General features: G+C 37.5%; 1 protein-coding gene across 2 annotated transcripts in view; it reads left to right on the plus strand.

The window, feature by feature from the left end:
- Nucleotides 1–19642, plus strand: part of HDGFL3 (HDGF like 3) — an 87769-nt gene that overhangs the window by 1871 nt on the left and 66256 nt on the right. The gene's annotated exons all lie outside the window — the stretch shown is intronic.

Below are 19642 nucleotides of genomic sequence, written 5' to 3' on the forward strand. Positions count from 1 at the left end.
TTTCAAGAGGAAATAAGTCTTCTTCAGATTCCAGGAGGCTGTGCAAATAACTTTTCTCCATATCTGAGCTGTAGGCCATCCTTAAATAAGGCAAAGTTTTCATGGTAGAATATTGAGTTATTTTTCATAATGTAGTGCCATATGCTTTGGGGCAAGATTTTTGACTTTAGGAGTCCTTTAGGCAATCCCTTGAATATATTTGTCAAGAAATGAACAGCTCTAGGGCACATATTTTATACATAGTCAAAAGTGAATTAAAGGTTATCATCACTTATTTGGTCATTTCTTGTAACATAATGGCTTTCTTTAATCTTACCTTTGAAAAATACCTCCTGAGATTCAAAAAGAAAATAGACTTTAAAATGTCATTAACATGTTGCTTGCATAGGTTGGCCACCTGTAGTACTTTTAAAACAAAAAAGTGCTGCAGAAATGGTCCTAGTTGTATACTTAATTGTACATAAAATTCCCAGAAGTTATAATTCCACCCAAGGCAAAATGGAAAATAAGATGAGGAAATAAAATCAGTTAGGTTGTTAGATAAGAGACAGTAAATACAGGAAAAAAAATTCTGTGCCTGTTCACATTTAACATTGAGTTCCTCAAGGAAAGAAGCGAAATCTCTCTAATTTTTAAAAAAATATGTTATTTTATAGTGAGTGGCATGTTGGAATTTCCAAGGAAAGGTAAGGGGTAGAAAAGAAAAAAAAAATGAGTCCCTGTCTTTGTTTGTCACAGTTGTAATGCTTCAATGTTCTCATTTTAATTTCATCCGAATTCTATGAGACATTATCCTCATTGTACACCTAGCTGTAGCTTTGTAGATAATAATATTATCAAAATACTTACTGGGAAAAAAATCCTACTTATTCACATTTCAAATATGACCGCTTGATATGAAGGCCAATTCTCTTGGGATTCTATACAGCCACAAGGAATCAAGCATGGGAGGAAAAACTTGGGGGAGACAAGTATCTTGAGGCTCTGAAGAGGAGCTTTCTAGCAGTCAAAGCTGGTCCATGTGGAATGGAGAGGTGATGTCTTCACTGTAGAAAAGACATTTGTTTGGTCCTAGGAATTCCCTTGTGAGGAATGGGAGCCAAGAGGATTCAGGCATCTCGTAAATTTGGTCAGGTTGGTTTCAGCTTTTGGTTGAGCTTTCGTCTCTGACTTGGGACATATTCTGTGATCATTCTATCATCTTTCTAAGTTTCAGTTTACTAGTCTGTAAAATAGGGATAGTTCTCACCCTACAGATTTAGTGTATGTAAAAGCACTAAAGTGCAGTATTTGAATGTTCCTTTTTTTCTTTTTGAATTTCTAACTTTGCTCCCATATCAGTTCACTATTTAAAATTTTCAACTCGAGTAGATTTGTTATATCCAACATTTTATCATGAAAAATTTCAAACGTGGAAAAGTTAAAAGAATTGTACAGAGAACACCCATATATCTACCACCTAGATTCTACACTTAATATTTTACTGTAGTTGCTCTGTTACCTATTTGTTCATATACCCATCCCTCTATCCATACACCAGTCCATTTTACTTTAACGCATTTCAAAGTAAGTTGCAGCCATCATTATAATTTACTCCTAGACACTTCAGCATGCATAGCATTAACTGAAGATCAATATTTTTTATAGATCCTTTTTATTTTCTTTTGGAGGTAAAATTTACATAGACTGAAACTCACCTTATGATATACTGTTCAGCAAGTTTGATCAATGTGTACACTGGTATAATGCAAGCCCCTAATAAGATATAGAACAGTACCAATACCTTGGAAAGTTCCCTCAGGCCTCTTCCCAGTTGATTCTTGTCCTCCTCCCTGTTCAGGTGTATTATTTTAACATTAAACAGCAGCTGGCTATTTCTTCTTTTAAAATGTTTTAATTATAGTTGATTTACAATGTTCTGTCAATTTCTGCTGCAGCTGGCTATTTCTAATGAAGTATGTGTACTTGTTACTTATGACTTTGAAAGTTACAAGTTTGGGAGTTCCCTGGTGGCCTGGTGGTTGGGTACTCAGCATTGTCACTGCTGTGGCTTGGGTTTGATCTGTGGCCTGGGAACTTCTGTACTCCATAAGTGTGGCCAAGAAAAAAATTAGAAGTTCATTTATGCCAGAGGATTAACTAGCTTAATACTGAGAAATACTTATGCTTAAACAAGTCTCTGAAGCCTCTTGATTATGTACTCTATTGGCAAAAAAAAAAAAAAATTTGAGCATGCATCTCTAATATGTGTAAATTTACTTTAAAATTACATATATGTGTACTTTATACTGTTATATACATTATAAAATAAATGCAGTAGGAAACGAAAATGGATGACATATGGTATAAGTAACATTCTATGTTTTAAAGTTCTTACTGGCAAGATATCATTAAAAATACTAGATTAAATCTATTTTACAGATACTAATTTTTGAAATTTTTTTGTCTACTACTTGTGAGATCTGATCGTCACGGTTTTTATCTTCTAAAGAGATTTTTATAGAACTGTCAGCTTGACCATTTCCTTCTTTGCTTGTCCTTATATTATTAGTGTCGTCTTTTTAGGACTCCTTCAGCCACTTGTTCATTTGGTGAGAGTTCAGTTAGATGTTCCTTAATTCTACTCAACGAGGCACACACAAATGACAGTAAATCACAGTATGCCTAAAGTGAATCAATATAACCATCTAAATAAGCACACTAGAGTTGATTTATATATTAAATATTAGTAAAATTTGCTTGTTAGGTGAAAGAATAAGAAACTGAATAGAAGTTGTATTATTTTCTTCTTACACCCTCTAAAATCATCTTGTGTATCCCCTGAGGTGTGAGCATTGCTTACATTACCCCTATTGTAAATGATGGAAAAACAAAGAGTGATTCAAGCAAACCCCCAAAAGTGTCAAAACTCTTGTGTTTCAACTAAAGAGCTTTTTAAAATTTAATATGAGAACTCTCAAACATTGTTAATGGAAGAGTAAATTAATACAATCACTTTAGAAAACAGGCCTGGTCTACTATGAACACATTAAACACATTCCTACCTGTGACTTAGCAATCTGTTCTAAGCATATACCCAAGAGAAATGAGAGTCTATGTCCACCAAAAGACTGTTACAGTAATACTCACACATAGCAGTTTTATCCCTAATAGCGGAAGACTAAAAACAACCTGAATGTCCATATATAAGAACAGATAAGCAAATTTGTAGTATATTTGTACAGTGGAGTGCTATTCAGCAATGAAAAGGAAAGACTACTGATGCCCACAGAAATATGAATGAATCTCAAAAATAAAAGTTTGAGTGAAAAAAGCCAGACAGGCAAGTACATTTGGTATGATCCCATGATGATCAAAAACTGGCAGAACTGATCATTGTTTTTTTGTTTGTTTTTTATGGCCACACCCACAGCATATGGAAACTCCCAATGAAAGCTAAGTATGATAAAATTCAACCCATGAAGAAGCTTGGAGTATTAGATTCTTCTTTTTCCCCACCTCATGCAAAGTATGTGTTTTTTAAAATCGAGGCATTGCATACAGTATAATGCATAAATCCTAACTGTGTAGCTTGATACATTTTTACATATGTACGAACTCAGATCAAGATACAGAACATTTCTAGGAGGTCCTGCTGTGGCACAGTGGATTAAGAATCCAACTGCAGCAGGTTGGGACACTATGAAGGCGTGGGTTCAATCCCTGACCTGGTGCAGTGGGTTAAACAATCCGGCATTATTGCAGTTGTGGCATAGCTTGCAGCTGCAGCTCAGACTCAGTCCCTGACCTGGGAATTTCTATATGCCATGGGTATAGCTGAAAAAGAAAAAGAAAACAGAAATTGACAGAACATTGTAAATCAACTATAATAAAAAATTTTGAAGAAAAAGAAAAAAGAACAAAGCATTTGACTCACCCCTCTATGACCGTTCAAAGAGCTGAATTCTTATTAGACTTTTAATGATCACCTACTATATCGAAGTCACTATACTCCGTGTGGTTTTTTCTTTTTCTACCAATAGATTAAATTTGCAGCAGTTTAAAAACATGATAATTGAATAATTAAAGTGTTTCTATACCCTCTATTAATGTAAATACTAGTTGGGAATCCTCAGTTTCTAATATATAGCACTTTCTTTTTCTTTTTTCTTTTCTTTCTTTTTTTTTTTTTTTTTTTTTTTTTTTTTTTGCATTTGACAATAAACTGCTAGACTATGAGCCTTTATTTCTGGAGACCAGCCTGCTTATTTTCAGAGAATTACTTGAGACTTAAATTCTTTTTAATCTCAACATTAAAGTTAGATATTTATAATCTTCATCACTTTGGCATGAGTTCGCAGAAGTCCATCATTGGTTCATTCCCAAGCTGAGTGGCACAGGCTCACTCACCTTTATCCCCAGAGACAGTATTCTCATTGCCAGGGAATCAACAAATTGTCTCATTTTCTTCTGCTTAACCTTAGGAGTAAATAGGCAACCTAAACTCTTAATATCAGCATGTGTTTTCTCCATTGCTTCCATTTCAGCTCATGAATTTGTATTAATGGTGGCATGTTCCCTTTGGAGTGACCTAATAACTACTTGTTGCCTTATGATTCAAAAGGTATTAATTCTCTGAAGTCAGGTTTCCACTGTATGAGATTGTGTTTGATTCTTTAAGAAAATGACTGATAGTTTAAATGATATATGACTTTATTGAAAATGTCTATTAGACATTATAGACTGATAGGTATAGTAAACGTAAGAGAGGAAGAGCCCAAATATTTCTATTTATTAGAGAGAGTTATCTTCTATTGCAGAAGAGTTTTCAGATGTTTGATAAAAATACAGTTGTCCACTGCAAAAAGACCTATTAATCATTTCCAGCAGTACTACTGAAAGCATGAGGTGTGGACTGTTACCTGTCAGTGACAAGATAGTGCAGAAATTGAGAGTAAGGAGTTGCCCTCGTGGCTCAGTGGAAATGAATCTGACTAGTATCCATGAGGAAACAGGTTCAATCCCTGGCCTCGCTCAGTGGGTTAAGGATCCAGTGTTGCCATGAGCTGTGGTGTATGTCGCACATGTGGTTCGGATCTGGCGTTGATGTGGCTGTGGTGTAGTCCAACAGCTGCAGCTCCAATTTGACCCCTAATCTGGGAATCTCCATATGCCAGCCCTAAAAAGACAAAAACAAAGAAAAAGAAAAGAAATTGAGAGTAAGAGCTTAGAAACTTTTACCAATTTGATAGTGTAACTTTTTGTGAATCTAATTTAAAAATGAAGTTTGTATTTATATGCTTTTTAACTTTATTTTATTTTATTATTTTTATTTTATTTTTTGCTTTTTAGGGCCGCACCCAGGGCATATGGAAGTTCCCAGGGTAGGGGTCGGATCTGAGCTGTAACTGCCAGCCTACACCACAGCCACAGCAACAGCAGATTTGAGCGGAGTCTACAACCTATACCACAGCTCAGGGCAGTGTCGGATCTTTAACCCGCTGAGTGAGGCCAGGGATCAAACCCACATACTCATGAATACTAGCCGGATTCGTTTCTGCTGACCCACAGCAGGAATGTCCTAATTTTATTTTTTAATACTTCACCTTTATTAATGTATTTTATTTTAAAAAGTAACTAATAAAGTTTTTTTTAGAAAATTCCTCTTCACCGCAGAAGTGTTGACTACAGAAAAAAGGTTAATAGTGTTCCTTCCACCAAAAACAGTTTGCTCATACTATAAGCTATTTAAACTATCTTTAATTATGTAAAAGACAGTGGACTGACCTTCATGTTGAATATTAATTTCACCGGTGTAAAAAAATTATTACACAAGTAGTAGTGTTCATTGTAGAAAGGGTAATATCCCTAGAATGCTTACAAGCATCGTAAATATGCACCTATATGTGTAGGTACATAATTTTTGTAATATATACAGTTTTGCAACCTTTTTTTCTACTAGACACTGTAACTTTAGAACACTTTCAAGGCAATGAATATGTCTCTATAACATTATTTATAACAGCCATCTCATAATTTATGACATGGAGCTATTTTTATAAATTATAACTAATTCCTATCAACAGGACAGTTTATTTCCGGCTTTATAAAAGAATACTCTGAGAAACATTCTTTGGCTAAGTCATTAGTTGTTTGCTTAGGACAAGTTTCTGGAAATTATATTTCTGAGTTAAGGGGCATGTGCCTCTGTTAAGGCTTTGTATTTATATTGTTACATTACTCTCCAGAAAAGTTTTTACTGTCTTATCCACTATAAGAATAAGAGATACTTGTTTTCTCACGTATTCATTAAAAGTAGATGATTCAGACTTGAAAAAAATCTTTGTCAGTTTAATAAACACAAATGTTTAATTGAATTAATTTCTTTGGTTACAAGTTGGGCAGCATATATTTATCATACATGACATATATCAACAATATGTCATATATGTGTCCTGATTACAAGTTAGGATGAGTATATGTCATAACACTACTATGAGGTAGATATCCCCATAAGAGAACCAAGATTTAGCTTAAGAATTTCTCCTAAAGACATACACTTATTAAGTGTCTTAATCACAGGCTATCAAGAATGCCGCAAGAGGAATTCTTTCTGTAGCACAACAGGATCTGCGGTGGCACTGCAGTGCCAGGACTTAGGTTCAATCCCCAGCCCTGCATGATGGGTTAAAGGATCTGGCGTTGCCACAGCTGCAGCATATGTAGGTCATAAACTGCCGCCATGGATCTGACCCCTAGCCCAGGAACTCCATATGCCTGTGGGGCAGCCAAAAATAAATGAAAAAATAAAAGAATGCCACAAGAACATAAGAAATGTGATATCATACTAGGTAAAAGACTGAAGAAGCATTTGGCAATGTATTATATCATGTAGGGAGTACCTGTCATGGCTTAGCATTAACAGACCCAACTAGTATCCATGAGGATGCAGGTTCAATCCCTGGCCTCGCTCAGTGAGTTAAGGATCCAGTGTTGCTGTGAGCTGTGGTGTAAGTCATAGACATGGCTTGGAACCCACTTGTTGTGGCTGTGGTGTAGGCCGGCAGCTGTAGCTACAATTCAGCCCCTAGCCCGGGAACTTCCATATGCTGAGGATGTGGCCATAAAAAAAAAAGACCAAAAAAAAAAAACCCGCACTTTGCTGTACAGCAGAAATTGATAGAACATTGTAAATAAACTATTAAAACAAAAGTTCTAGTGTAGATAAAGTAGGCTTAAAAAAAAAAAAAAAGCCATGTACATGTGTGTGTATATAGGGCTCACAAGTTGCTGTAAAACTGGCAATCTCAAGTCAGAGAACATTTACCATTATAGCATTTATTATATTATCTTTTAGTCTGTATCTCTTTGAAAGCTCTTATAAAAATAAATAAGATATTAGTTGCCCATTTAGAGAAAGAAGAGACCCATTAAAATCAATTCTGAATGAATGGCATAGTGTTGACTTAGTGTAGGTTCTAAAAACCTTTATGTGTGAGAGAACACATATACTTTGAACATCAGGTAGGTTAGCTATGTGAGTTACTGGTTCAGTAGAGCCTAGAAGCTCAATCATAAAAGCCATCACAAGCCTGTGTAGCTTTTTGCCAGTTTACTGAATTCCCAATCCCCATAACAACATTTTTCTGTGTATAGTATTTCACTGTCTTTTGCATACATAATCTCCTTTTAGCTGATTAAAATAGAAATAGTGAAAATTTCTATTATATCATCTTCCTTGATAAGAATTTGCTGTAGTTAGGCAAGTACCATCTATATAGTCACAGAGAGCCACATAGAGGTTAAATGATGAGATGATCTAATGACTAGTAAGCTCAAACCTTTAGAATGGCATCCTCCAGATTTATGAGCAAGATTTCCTGCCATGTTGGGAAAGACAACGAGACTAGGATTTAAAAGACAAGAATCTCATTCCACCACTATCTTAGTTTGTTAGGTTTGGGCATCCTTTTTGGTTTGGTTTTGGGGAGCATCTTATTATAACCTCTCTGTAAAACAGGTCGAGTGATCATTCTTATTCTTTTGCCCTTTTTCCTAATAATCAGATGTGAAAATATACATGAAGTGTTTGCTAATTAAGTACCTATTACCTCCTTGAAACACCAGACTAGGAACCTAGTCTCAGTATTGCTTTTGTGGTTTGACAAGTGTGTTTTTCAGCAATTTCCTTGTGTCTTTATGATAGCGCTTTAGCTCTAGGCTTTGAGAGTTGTGGGGACTTCCTTTTGTTACCCCTCATTCAGATTCCTGAGCGTGATGGGCCATTCTAGAGATTCCATGTTGCTCCAGGAGTTTGGGGCAAACTAAAAGGGTCTGTGGAAGTTTCCCTTGTGGCTCACTGGTTAAGAACCCGACTAGTATCCATGAGGATGCAGGTTCAATCCCTGGCCTCACTCAGTGGGTTAAGGATCTAGCATTGCCGCAAGCTGTGGCATAGGTCACAGATTTGGCTCAGATCTGATGCAGCTGTTATGTAGGCCGGTGGCTGCATCTCCAATTTCATCCCTAGCCTGAGAATTTCTGTATGCCATGGGTGTGGCCCTAAAGAGACAAAAAATAAAAGGGTCTCTGAATCAGCTACTCTTCTCACTTGATCACTGAGACCCAAGCTCTAAGTGAATTTTCTAAACTTGATTATAGAGTCCCTTAGGCTTCAGAAAAGTAGAGGTACCCGTTCAAAGTGTAGGAGAGTCAGTGGTAATAAGGTTGCCTCCATGTAGGCTGGAAAATTCTTACTAACATGGTAGTAACTTCTCAGTTTCCATCAAAATACGTTTAAGATGGGGCTTGTTATAAGTGATAGATTCAGTTAGGTTCAGTAGTGGTTAGCAAATATAAAATGAGTTTCATAGAAGATTGAAACATTTTTATGTAGAGGAAAACATCAAAAAATAAACTCATGTCTTTAGATGTCTCCTTTTTGTCACTGAATGGCATCTTAAATTTTTGGAGGAAACGCATATTCAAAGAGAGCAATATTATAAATTCTCAGTTCATTTTTTAAAAGTTAGCGTATGTTAAATAGATTGAAAGTTAATTCCCTCTAGACTTCTGTTTGACTTTCAAAATGAGACCAACTATTTTCAAACAAGGGGTAACTTTTTATCTCCTTCACTGGGCTGCTACTTGAGGATTAAGTCAATAATTTTGAAAAAGTATTTAGACCTTAGAAATGAGATGTTGTTGCTGATTGATTCTGATTCAGTCCAGTATAGTGACTTTCAGACTTTTTTGGACTGTAACTGACAGAGATAAATATTAATTTCGAACACATATCAGAAAAAAAATTTCACCAAATCATACTGTATGTGATACATTCTGAAATTTTTTATCTTTCATTTTGTATAAAATCAGGTTGTAGCCCCACAAGATCAATTTTACTACCTGTAGCTTGAAAAGCACTGCTGTGGTCTGTTAGGCCAAAGGGAAATTAATTTATGTGAGTTATATTACGTTTATATAGAACACTGGTTGGATTTTTGAGGTGAGTTAATAGTCTTGAGCTTTTCATTCTACTATAGCACAGTCTTACATGAAGGTCACACGAACATAAGAAATGAAATTTATGTTAGGTCAGTTAACCATCCAGGCCAGTATTTTCCTTGATCTCCAAAGGTATACAGATCAAATACTCTCATCTTCCTTTAATATTGAACTGCAAATATACCTACAACTTTCTTGAACCTAATTATAGTGTCATAATATGGCTTCTTGGGGGTAATTAAGCTTCATACATTTGCTAACTATCCAGTTATAAACACTGTTTGACTACCTAGTGTTCCTGGGATGATAATATCGAGCTTCTGGAGTTTTCTTGGGTTCATGAGACTAGACTGTGCAGTTATCAGGCTGTCAGTGACTGGGATTGATGGGCTTTTTTTTTTTGTTGTTGTTGTTGTTGTTGTTATTGCTATTTCTTGGGCCGCTCCTGCGGCATATGGAGGTTCCCAGGCTAGGGGTTGAATCGGAGCTGTATTCACCGGCCTACGCCAGAGCCACAGCAACGCAGGATCCGAGCCGCGTCTGCAACCTACACCACAGCTCACGGCAACGCCGGATCGTTAACCCACTGAGCAAGGGCAGGGACCGAACCCGAAACCTCATGGTTCCTAGTCGGATTCATTAACCACTGCGCCACGATGGGAACTCCTGATGGGCTTTTTTTAAGTCCAAAACACTTATAGGTGGGATGAATTTGTGGTGCCTGCTGAGGTGGCTATAAAGTCATTTCTAATGGTTCTATATATTTTTTCAATCACTTTTGTCTAATCAAAAAGAAATGTCCTTGCTACTATTAGGTACAGCAGTCTCAGAAGAGAGAACCCAGTATTGGTGATAGTAAGGCCCTGTTCAATTTCTGAAAAAGATATGTTCCTGAAAAGTTATAGTAAGCACAGTTTGATACCTCACATCTGACTGACTGACTCACCCAAAATACATAACACTTCTGTTGGAAAATAGCGCCACTCTGCTAAGTGGAAATATCTGGGAACAAAAGGGATAGTATTAGATTAATCTTTGTATTATGCCAGGTATTCAAGAACTCTGGTGGCTCTCCACTCAGCTTTTTGTTACTGGTATTTTCTGGCCCTGTCCTGTGCTAAGTGGGGTGGCAAGGAAGAACAAAGCCTTTGATAAAGTAATAAAATTTGGTGGTCTCCATTGTTCATTTTTAATAAGCTCCTTGTATGTGGAATAGATATATTTAACTACAAGGTATCAGGTAACCCAGGACAAATGTGTCCCTTGTATTTATATTGTCATAAAAGCAGATTGCAGAAGTAGGGCAGCTCAGCAAGAATGGACAGTTAAGAGAAGTTTGTCGAAGGGAAGTGGAGATGATGGTGATTGAAGACTCCTCCTTTGTGCCACTAAAATTGGTTCTCATTCAGTATTATTGTAAACTCTAAAAAATAAGCCCTGGAAGAGTTTCTTCTTTGGTGCAGTGATTACACCAAACTGGTGGTGTCTCTGCAACAGCTTAGGTTGCTGCTGGGGCATAGGTTCGACCCCTGGTCCGGTGCAGTGGGTTAAGGTTCTGGTGTTGCCACAGCAGTGGCTCAGATTCGATCCCTGGCCTGGGAACCTCCGTATGCTGAAGGTGTGACAGTAATAATAATAATAGTAATAATAGTAATAGGCCCTTGACCTCTCCATTTTCTCTTGGTTTCCCAGCTTTTTCCTTGCTTCATTCCTTCCTTATCCTAATTAGACCCACATGGTTACTTGAACTGCTCTCATTTCATGCACACTTTGATGCATTTATCCTGTGGACTCCTTCCTGCATCATTCTTAGAATCTGCCTTCTCTGTTCCAGCTGGTGATAGAGACCAGCTAGACATAATCACAAAAACATACAGACTGGGGCTGCTCTAGGATTAATTTCAGTTAGGTCCTCAACACTGCTCATCATCCTTTTACTTGTCCTGGCTCAGCTTGTCCATCCTCTTCAGGTGTTAGTAGATACTTTTACTATCCTCTTCCAATGCAGTTTCTTTACCCTCATTTTCAGCAAATTATTTATTTTACTTTCATATTTCATATGTTCATTTTCAAGTTGCAGTGGAGAGCAGGAGCTTTGTGGGCAGATGAAGCCATGTCTGCTTCATTGCTCTGTCCCTCAGAAGATGAATGACCCTGGATACCTAATCTCTTAGCTTTCATGGACTGTAAAATAGAGACCATGATGCCTCCTTTTTAGGGTTATTTCCAGGATTTTTAACATAAAGAGCCTGAAGTTTAACAGATGATCAAAAAATGTCTGTTTCCCTCTCCATCCACCTGTTGTTCCCCATCCTCCTTACTAAGACCCTCCCCTTCTTGCTTGGCCCCACCCTTTTCTTTCTTTCATTCAACATTTAGCAGATGTCTTTGAATGTTTGCTATGTCCCAGATACCCTAATAGATGCTAAGGGTAGAGAAGTGACCTAAACGAAGTTTTGTTCTCATAGACTTTAAGTCATCATCTTCTTCCCCTGCACTCTTTCTGTTCAGACCAGAATGAATAATCTTTCCTATCTTTCATGTACTGCTCTCTCAGCTTTCCGTAGTTAGCCAGGCTTCTTTAAATAACTGACCTTTCTTTCTCTTTCTCACACTTCTCCCAGAAGTCACCATGACCTGCCAACTCAAAGAACTCATTACAATCCTAATTGTTGCCTCTGTGGAATTAATACTGCCTTTAGAAAATTATCTTCCCTTGGCTTCCCTCATGTATTTCTTTTCTTGAAAGATTCTTCTGCTTCTCTAACCATACATTCGCAGGTTCTTTTTTGGCTTCAAGCCGCTATTCTTTTTAATTTTTTTTTTTTAGGGCCATGCCTACAGCATATGGAAGTTCCCAGGCTGAGTCAAATCAGAGCTGCAGCTGTCAGCCTGCACCACAGCCCCAGCAATGCCAGATCTGAGCTACATCCATGAACTACGCTGCGGCTTGTGGCAATGCTGGATTGTTAACCTACTGAGCGAGGCCAGGGATCAAACCCACATCCTCATGGATGCTATTCGGGTTCTTTTTTTTTCTTCTTTTCTTTTTTTATTTATTTTATATTTTTTTCTTTTTAGGGCCGCACCTGCAGCATATGGAAGTTCCCAGGCTATGGGTTGAATTGGAGCTGTAGCAGCCAGCCTACACCATAGCAACGTCAGATCAGAGCCGTGTCTACAACCTACACCACAGCTCATGGCAACACCGGATCCTTAACCCATTGAGCAAGGCCAGGGATCAAACCCACATCCTCAGGGATGCTAGTCAGGTTCGTTAACCACTGAGCCATGACAGGAACTCCACTATTCTGGTTCTTAACCTGCTGAACCACAGAAGGAACTCCCACCGAGCCACTATTCTTTAGAGGACTGTTTTCTAAACCTCTTTTTCAGGCCCATACTCACTGTTGTGCGCTTCAAATCCATACATCCATTTATTTACTAGATAGCTCCATCTAGCTGTCCATCAGAAAACACAAACTCATCATCAAAACTAATCTGTCCACCCCTTCCCACCCAGGTATTCCTGTTTTTGTCAAAGATTACTATTCAGCCAGTCACCCAAAAAACAAAGACCTTAAATTATTCCTAGATTCTCCTTTTTCTTTACCTCCAATATCTTGTTGATCACCTAATGATGTCAAGATTATACAAATGGAGATCTGGTAGTAGTTCTGATAGAGAAAAGTAGTGTGAAATTTGATTCATCACACAGCCTAGGGCAATGTAAGAGTGTTAAACACAAAAGAACCTGAGGCATATTCATGTTGTAAACAGGATATAATTTCAGCAAAACAGTATGACATTAAATTATTAATTTATATTTTTGGTGTCGTTCTATTTCTACTTAATATGTAAATTTATCTTGGTTTTATTTTTATTTTTTTCCTTTTTTTCTTGCTTGTAGCATGTAGAAGTTCCCAAACCAGGGATGGAGCCCATGCCACAGCAGCAGCCCAAGCCACTGCAGTAACTTCACTGGATCCTAAACCCAAAGACACACAAGGGAACTCCAGTCTTAATTTTATAGTGTATCATTGTAATAGTACTGCTGTTAGATTTGTGCCCATTTCAGAACATTATGATAAAATTTTACAACAGGTGGGGCTCCACATCATGTTGATGCATTTTTTTATTCTTCTTTTTTTAAGAATTCCGATCAGGAGCAGAAGTTAAATTCCGTCAAATTGTAATAGTCTTGTAAGTTTTCTCTTATGGTCTTTGTATTAATTATATTATATAGATTTAAAATAGTGAATTGTACTTGTATACCTGGAATATACCTTACTTTGTCTCAGTTCAGTAGTCCCCCCTAATCTGTGGGGGATACAGTACAATACCACTAATGAATGCCTGAAATTGGGAATACAATTCAGAGGCCTATGTGTGTGTGTAGGTATAGGAAAAAATAGTGTGTGTGTGTGTGTGTGTGTGTGTGTGTGTATACACTATTTCCTATGTAGGTATATATAGTGTGTGTGTGTATATATATATACACTATTTTTTCCTGTACCTACATAGCTATAATAGAGTTTAATTTATAAATTAGGCACAGTAAAATATTAACAACAATAATAAAACAGTTATATCAACACAATAATAAAAGTTATGTGAATGTGGTCTCCTCATAATATTGTACCAATTTAACACCTTTTCATCCTGACTAAGCACTTACATCATGCGCTGTGGACATAACTGGTAGTTTGGAGTACAACAGCAAAACTAGCCCAAATGTCTTTTTCCTTCTTCACGGTTTCATGGATAGAAAATTGGTACATCTTGGAGTTCCCATCGTGGCGCAGAGGTTAACGAGTCTGACTAGGAACCATGAGGTTGCGGGTTCGATCCCTGGCCTTGCCCAGTGGGTTGAGGATCCGCCATTGCCATGAGCTGTGGTGTAGGTTGCACATATGGCTCAGATCCCATGTTGCTGTGGCTCTGGCGTGGGCCGGCAGCTACAGCTCCGATTAGACCCCTAGCCTGGGAACCTCCATGTGCCACGGTTGCGGCCCTAGAAAAGGCAAAAAGAAAAGAAAATTGGTTCACAGACGATATTAAGTTAAGAACTTTTACTTATTCCCTTAAAAGAAGCACTTCACATCTTCTCTTTGACATATCCAAATTTCTGGCATCACTACTCTTGCACTCTGGGGCCATAATTAAGTAAAGGTTACTTGAACACCAGCACTGCAATACTGCAGCAGTTGATCTAATAACTGAGATAGCTACTAAGTTACTAACAGATGGGGTATGCTGGACGAAGGAATGGATGATGCATGTCCCACTCCAGGATGGCTTGAGATTTCATCATGTTACACAGAATGGTGGACAATTTAAAATACTAGTTATTTCTGGGAGTTCCCATTGTGGAGCAGCAGAAACAAATCCGATTAGGAACCATGAGGTTGCAGGTTTGATCCCTGGCCTCGCTTAGCAGGTTGGGCTCCAGCATTGCTGTGAGTTGTGGTGTAGTTCGCGGACACGGCTCAGATCCTGTGTTGCTGTGGCTGTGGCAAAGGCTGGCAGCTGTAGCTCCATTTTGACCCCTAGCCTGGGAACTTCCATGTGCTGTGGGTGCGGCCCTAAAAAAAAAAAAAAAAAAAAGTTATTTCTGGAATTTTCCATTAAATAGTTTTGGACCATGGTTGTCCACAGAAAACCAAAACCATAGCAAATGAAACTGCAAATAATGGTGAACCACTGTATGTCCATTTGTTTTTTGTTGAGATATAATTCAGGTAACATAAAACTCACCCATTTAAATTACACAGTTCAGTAGGTTTTACTGTATTCACAAGGCTGTACAACCATTACTAATTCTGAAACAATTTTATCACTCCAAAAAGAAACCTGTATCCATTAAGCAGTCCGTCCCCATCTATTCTTAGCCCCAATCAATGGTAGTCAGTGATGTACTCTATCTCTGTGAATTTGCTTATTCTGGATATTTCATTTAAAGAGTGTCATAGAATATATAGCCTAATATGTCTGGCCTCTTTAACGATGTTTTCAAACTTCATCAATGTTATAGCGTCTATCACGTCTATAGTGTCTTCCTTTTAATGGCTGAGTAACAGTCCATAGGTATTACAGATTTTGTTTATACATTCATCAGTTGATAGATATTAGGGTCATTTCCACTTTGGGCTGTTATAAATAATACTACAATAAATATATATGTACAATTTTTATGTGGATTTAATGTGTTCATTAAACATAAATATCATAAAACAAATATCTCTTGGGTATATACTTAGGAATGGAATTGCTGGGTCATATTTGACGCTTTGTTTAATCCTTTGAAAAGTTTCCAGACTCTTCTCCAAAGCTGCTGTACCATTTTGCACTCCATAAGCCTAATGGCCTTGTCCAATGTTGAATAAAAGTGATCAGAGTGAATATTGGAGTTCCCGTTGTGGCTCAGTGGTTAACGAATCCAACTAGGAACCATGAGGTTGCGGGTTCAATCCCGGCCTTGCTCAGTGGGTTAAGAATCCAGCGTTGCCATGAGCTGTGGTATAGGTTGCAGATGCAGCTCAGATCCCATGTTGCTGTGGCTCTGGTGTAGGCCAGTGGCTACAGCTCCAATTCGCCCCCTAGCCTGGGAACCTCCATGTGCCGCAGGAACGGCCCAAAAAATGGCAAAAAAGACAAAAAAAAAAGTGATCAGAGTAAATATCATCATCATGTTCCTGATCTTATGCAGGAAACTTTCATTTTTCACCGTTAAGTATGATGTTAGCTGTGGATTTTTCATAGATGCCCTTTGCCAAGTTGAGAGTGTTTCCTTCTATGCCTAGTTTGTTGAGTTTTTTTTTTTAATCATGTAAGGATGCTGGTTTTTGTCAAATGCTTTCCCCACATCTCTTGAGTTAACCATATGGTGTCTTGTCTATTGTTTATTAATATGGTGTATTATGTTGATTGATTTCCATGTGTTAAACCAACTTTGCATTCCTGGGATAAAATTTCTTGGTCATGGTGCAGAATTTTTTTGTTTTTTGGCCACACCCACAGCATTTGAAAGTTCCCAGGCCAGGGGGGGTACCCACACTGCAACTGTAACCAAAACCACAGCAGTGACAAGGGAACTCCCAGAATTCTTTTTATATGTTGTTAGATTCTGTTTGCTAATACAAATAAATGGTCCGTGACATACCCTGGTTGAACTTAAAATTTTTTGACTTCATGACAGTGCAAAAGCAGTACACGTTCAGTAGAAACCACACTTCAAATTTTGAATTTTGATCTTTTCCCAGGCCAGCAGTATGTTGTAAGATACTTTCTTGTGATGCTGGCCAATGGCAGTGAGCCCTAACTCACATTCAGCCATGAGGTCATGAGAGTAAACAACCAGTACACTTATAACTATTCTATGCCCATATAATCATTCTGTTTTTTTACTTTCAGAATGGTATTAATAAATTATATGAGGTGCTCAATATTTTATTATAAAATAGGCCTTATGTTAGATTATTTTGCCCAAATGTAGGCTAATGTAAGTGTTCCAAGCATGTGTAAGGTGGGCTACCCTAAGCTGTGATGTTTGGTATGTTGGGAGTACTAAATCCTTTTGACTTAATGATAATTTAACAATTAATTTCAGTTTATCTGGGTGTAACTATCATAAGTTGAGGAAGATCTGTTTTGTTGACAATTTGTGCATCTGTAAGTAATAAATAATATTGATCTATTGTTCTGTTTTTTTATGACGTCTACTTCTGGTATACTTGTATCAGAGTAATACTGGCCTCAAAAAATGAATTGGGGACTGTTTTCTATTTTGTTGTCATTGTTTTTGTTTTTGGCTGCTCCTGTGGCATATGGAAGTTCTCAGGCCAGGGACTGAATCCAAGCCACCGCTGCAGCAATGCTGTATCCTTAACCCACTGTGCCACGGTGGGAACTCTTCCCCTCTATTTTTTGAAAAAGTTTGAAGTATTGCTATTAATTCTTCTTGAAATGTTTGTTAGGATTCACCAGTGAAGCCATCTGGTCCTGAGTTTTTCTTTGTGGGTAGGTTTTTTTTTTTCCCCCTACCCCTTTATTGAGCTATAACAAAACATTGTGTAACATTAAGGTATACAGTGTGATGATTTGACACACTTAAAAATATTATAAAGTGTGGAGTTCCCATCGTGGCACAGTGGTTAACGAATCTGAGTAGGAACCATGAGGTTGCAGGTTCGATCCCTGGCCTTACTCAGTGGGTTAAGGATCCGGCATTGCTGTGAGCTGTGGTGTAGGCCACAGACACGGCTCAGATCCAGCATTGCTGTGGCTCTGGCGTAGGCTGGCTGCTAGAGCTCTGATTGGACCCCTAGGCTGGGAACCTCCATATGCTGCAAGTGCCGCCCTAGAAAAGACAAAAAATATATATATATTATAAAGTGATTACCCCTGTAAGGTTAGTTAGCACCTCAGTCACCTCCCATAATTACCTTTTTTTTGTAGTAAGAACATTTAAGATTTACTCTCAGCGGGAGGTCCTGTCGTGGTTCAGTGTTTAACGAATCTGACTAGGAACCATGAGGTTGTGGGTTCTATCCCTGGCCTCGATCAGTGGGATAAGGATCCAGCATTGCCGTGAGCTGTGATGTGGGTCGCAGATGCAGCTTGGATTCCCTGTTGTTGTGGCTGTGGTGTAGGCCGGCGGCTACAGCTCCAGTTAGACCCCTAGCCTGGGAACTTCTATGTGCCATGGGTGCGGCCCTAGAAAAAGAAAAAAAAAATTCACTCTCAGCAATTTTCGAGTCTATACAAAATTTTTAAGTATAATCACCATACTGTGTGTTAGATCCCCAAAACTTACTCAACTTGTAATTGAAAGTTTATAGCCTTTAACCAATATCTCCTAATTCCCCCGTCCCTCCAGCCCCTAACAACCATCATTCTATGAGTTTGGCTTTTTTAGATTCTTTGTGGATAGTTTTTCTTTTATTACTTATGGTAACTTTTTATTACTAATTCAGTTTCTTGTAATAACTCTCCTCATTTTCTACTTCTTCAGTGGGTTTCAGTAGCTTTTGTCTTTCTAGGAATTTGTTCATTTTATCTAGGTTATCCAATTCATTGCCATACAGTGATCCGTACCATTCCCTGATAGTCTTTTATTTCTGTAATGTCGGTATTTATGTTCTCTTTGCTCCTGATTTAGTAATTTGAATCTTCTCTCCTTTTTTCTCAGTCTAGCTTAAGATTTGTCAATTTTATTGATCTTTTCAGAGAACTTTTGGTTTCATTAATTTCCTGCTATTTTACTTATTTCCACTCTAATCTTTAGTTTTTTTTTCTTCCTTCTAGTTTCTTTCAGTTAGTTTGCTATTCTTTTTCCAGTTTCTTAAGGTAGAAGTTTAGGTTATTGATTGTGATCTTCCTTTTTAATATAGGTGTACTCAGCTATAAATTTCCAAGTGCTGTTTTCATTGTCTCATGTAAGTTTTGATGTGTTTATGTTTTCATTCATCAACAAATACTTACTAATTTTTCCAGTGATTCCTTCTTTGTCAGTTGGTTATTGAGGTGCAGGTTGTCTAATTTCTACATGTTTGTGAATTTCCTAAATTTTCTTCTGTTAGTGATATCTAAGTTCATTATATTGTGGTCAGAGGATATACTTTGTATGACTTCAGTTCTCTTAAATTCATTGAAGCATGTTTTATAACCTGACATATGGTACATTCTGGTGAATAGTCAATGCATACTTGAGAAGAATGTGTATTCTGCTGCTGTTGAATGGACTATTCTATAGATATCCATTAAGTTTGTAGTATTTTCTGTTTCCTTTTTGATCTTCTGTCTAGTTGTTCTATCCATTATTTAAAGTAAGATACTGAAGTCTACATCTATTATGTTGAATTGTCTATTCTTTCTATTCTGTTATATAGCCTTTTGTCTTATTTCTTTTGCAGGTTTACTGACTTGGTAAAATGTGTGGGAAGTGTTCTAACTTTTAGATGCTCTAAAATAATTTATACTTGCCAAGCAGTTATCAGTGACTTGAAAGACCTTAAAACCACATCAGGCCTGGAAACTTTTTGAGGTTTTTTTCAGACATCTTATTAATTTCATAGTTATTGGTTTATTCACATGTTCCACTCTTGAATCAGTTCTAGCCATTTTTATTTTCCTAGAAAAATGTCTACTTCATTGATGT

This window comes from Sus scrofa, chromosome 7, assembly GCF_000003025.6.
Source record: "Sus scrofa isolate TJ Tabasco breed Duroc chromosome 7, Sscrofa11.1, whole genome shotgun sequence".
NCBI classification, from domain to species: Eukaryota; Metazoa; Chordata; class Mammalia; order Artiodactyla; family Suidae; genus Sus; species Sus scrofa.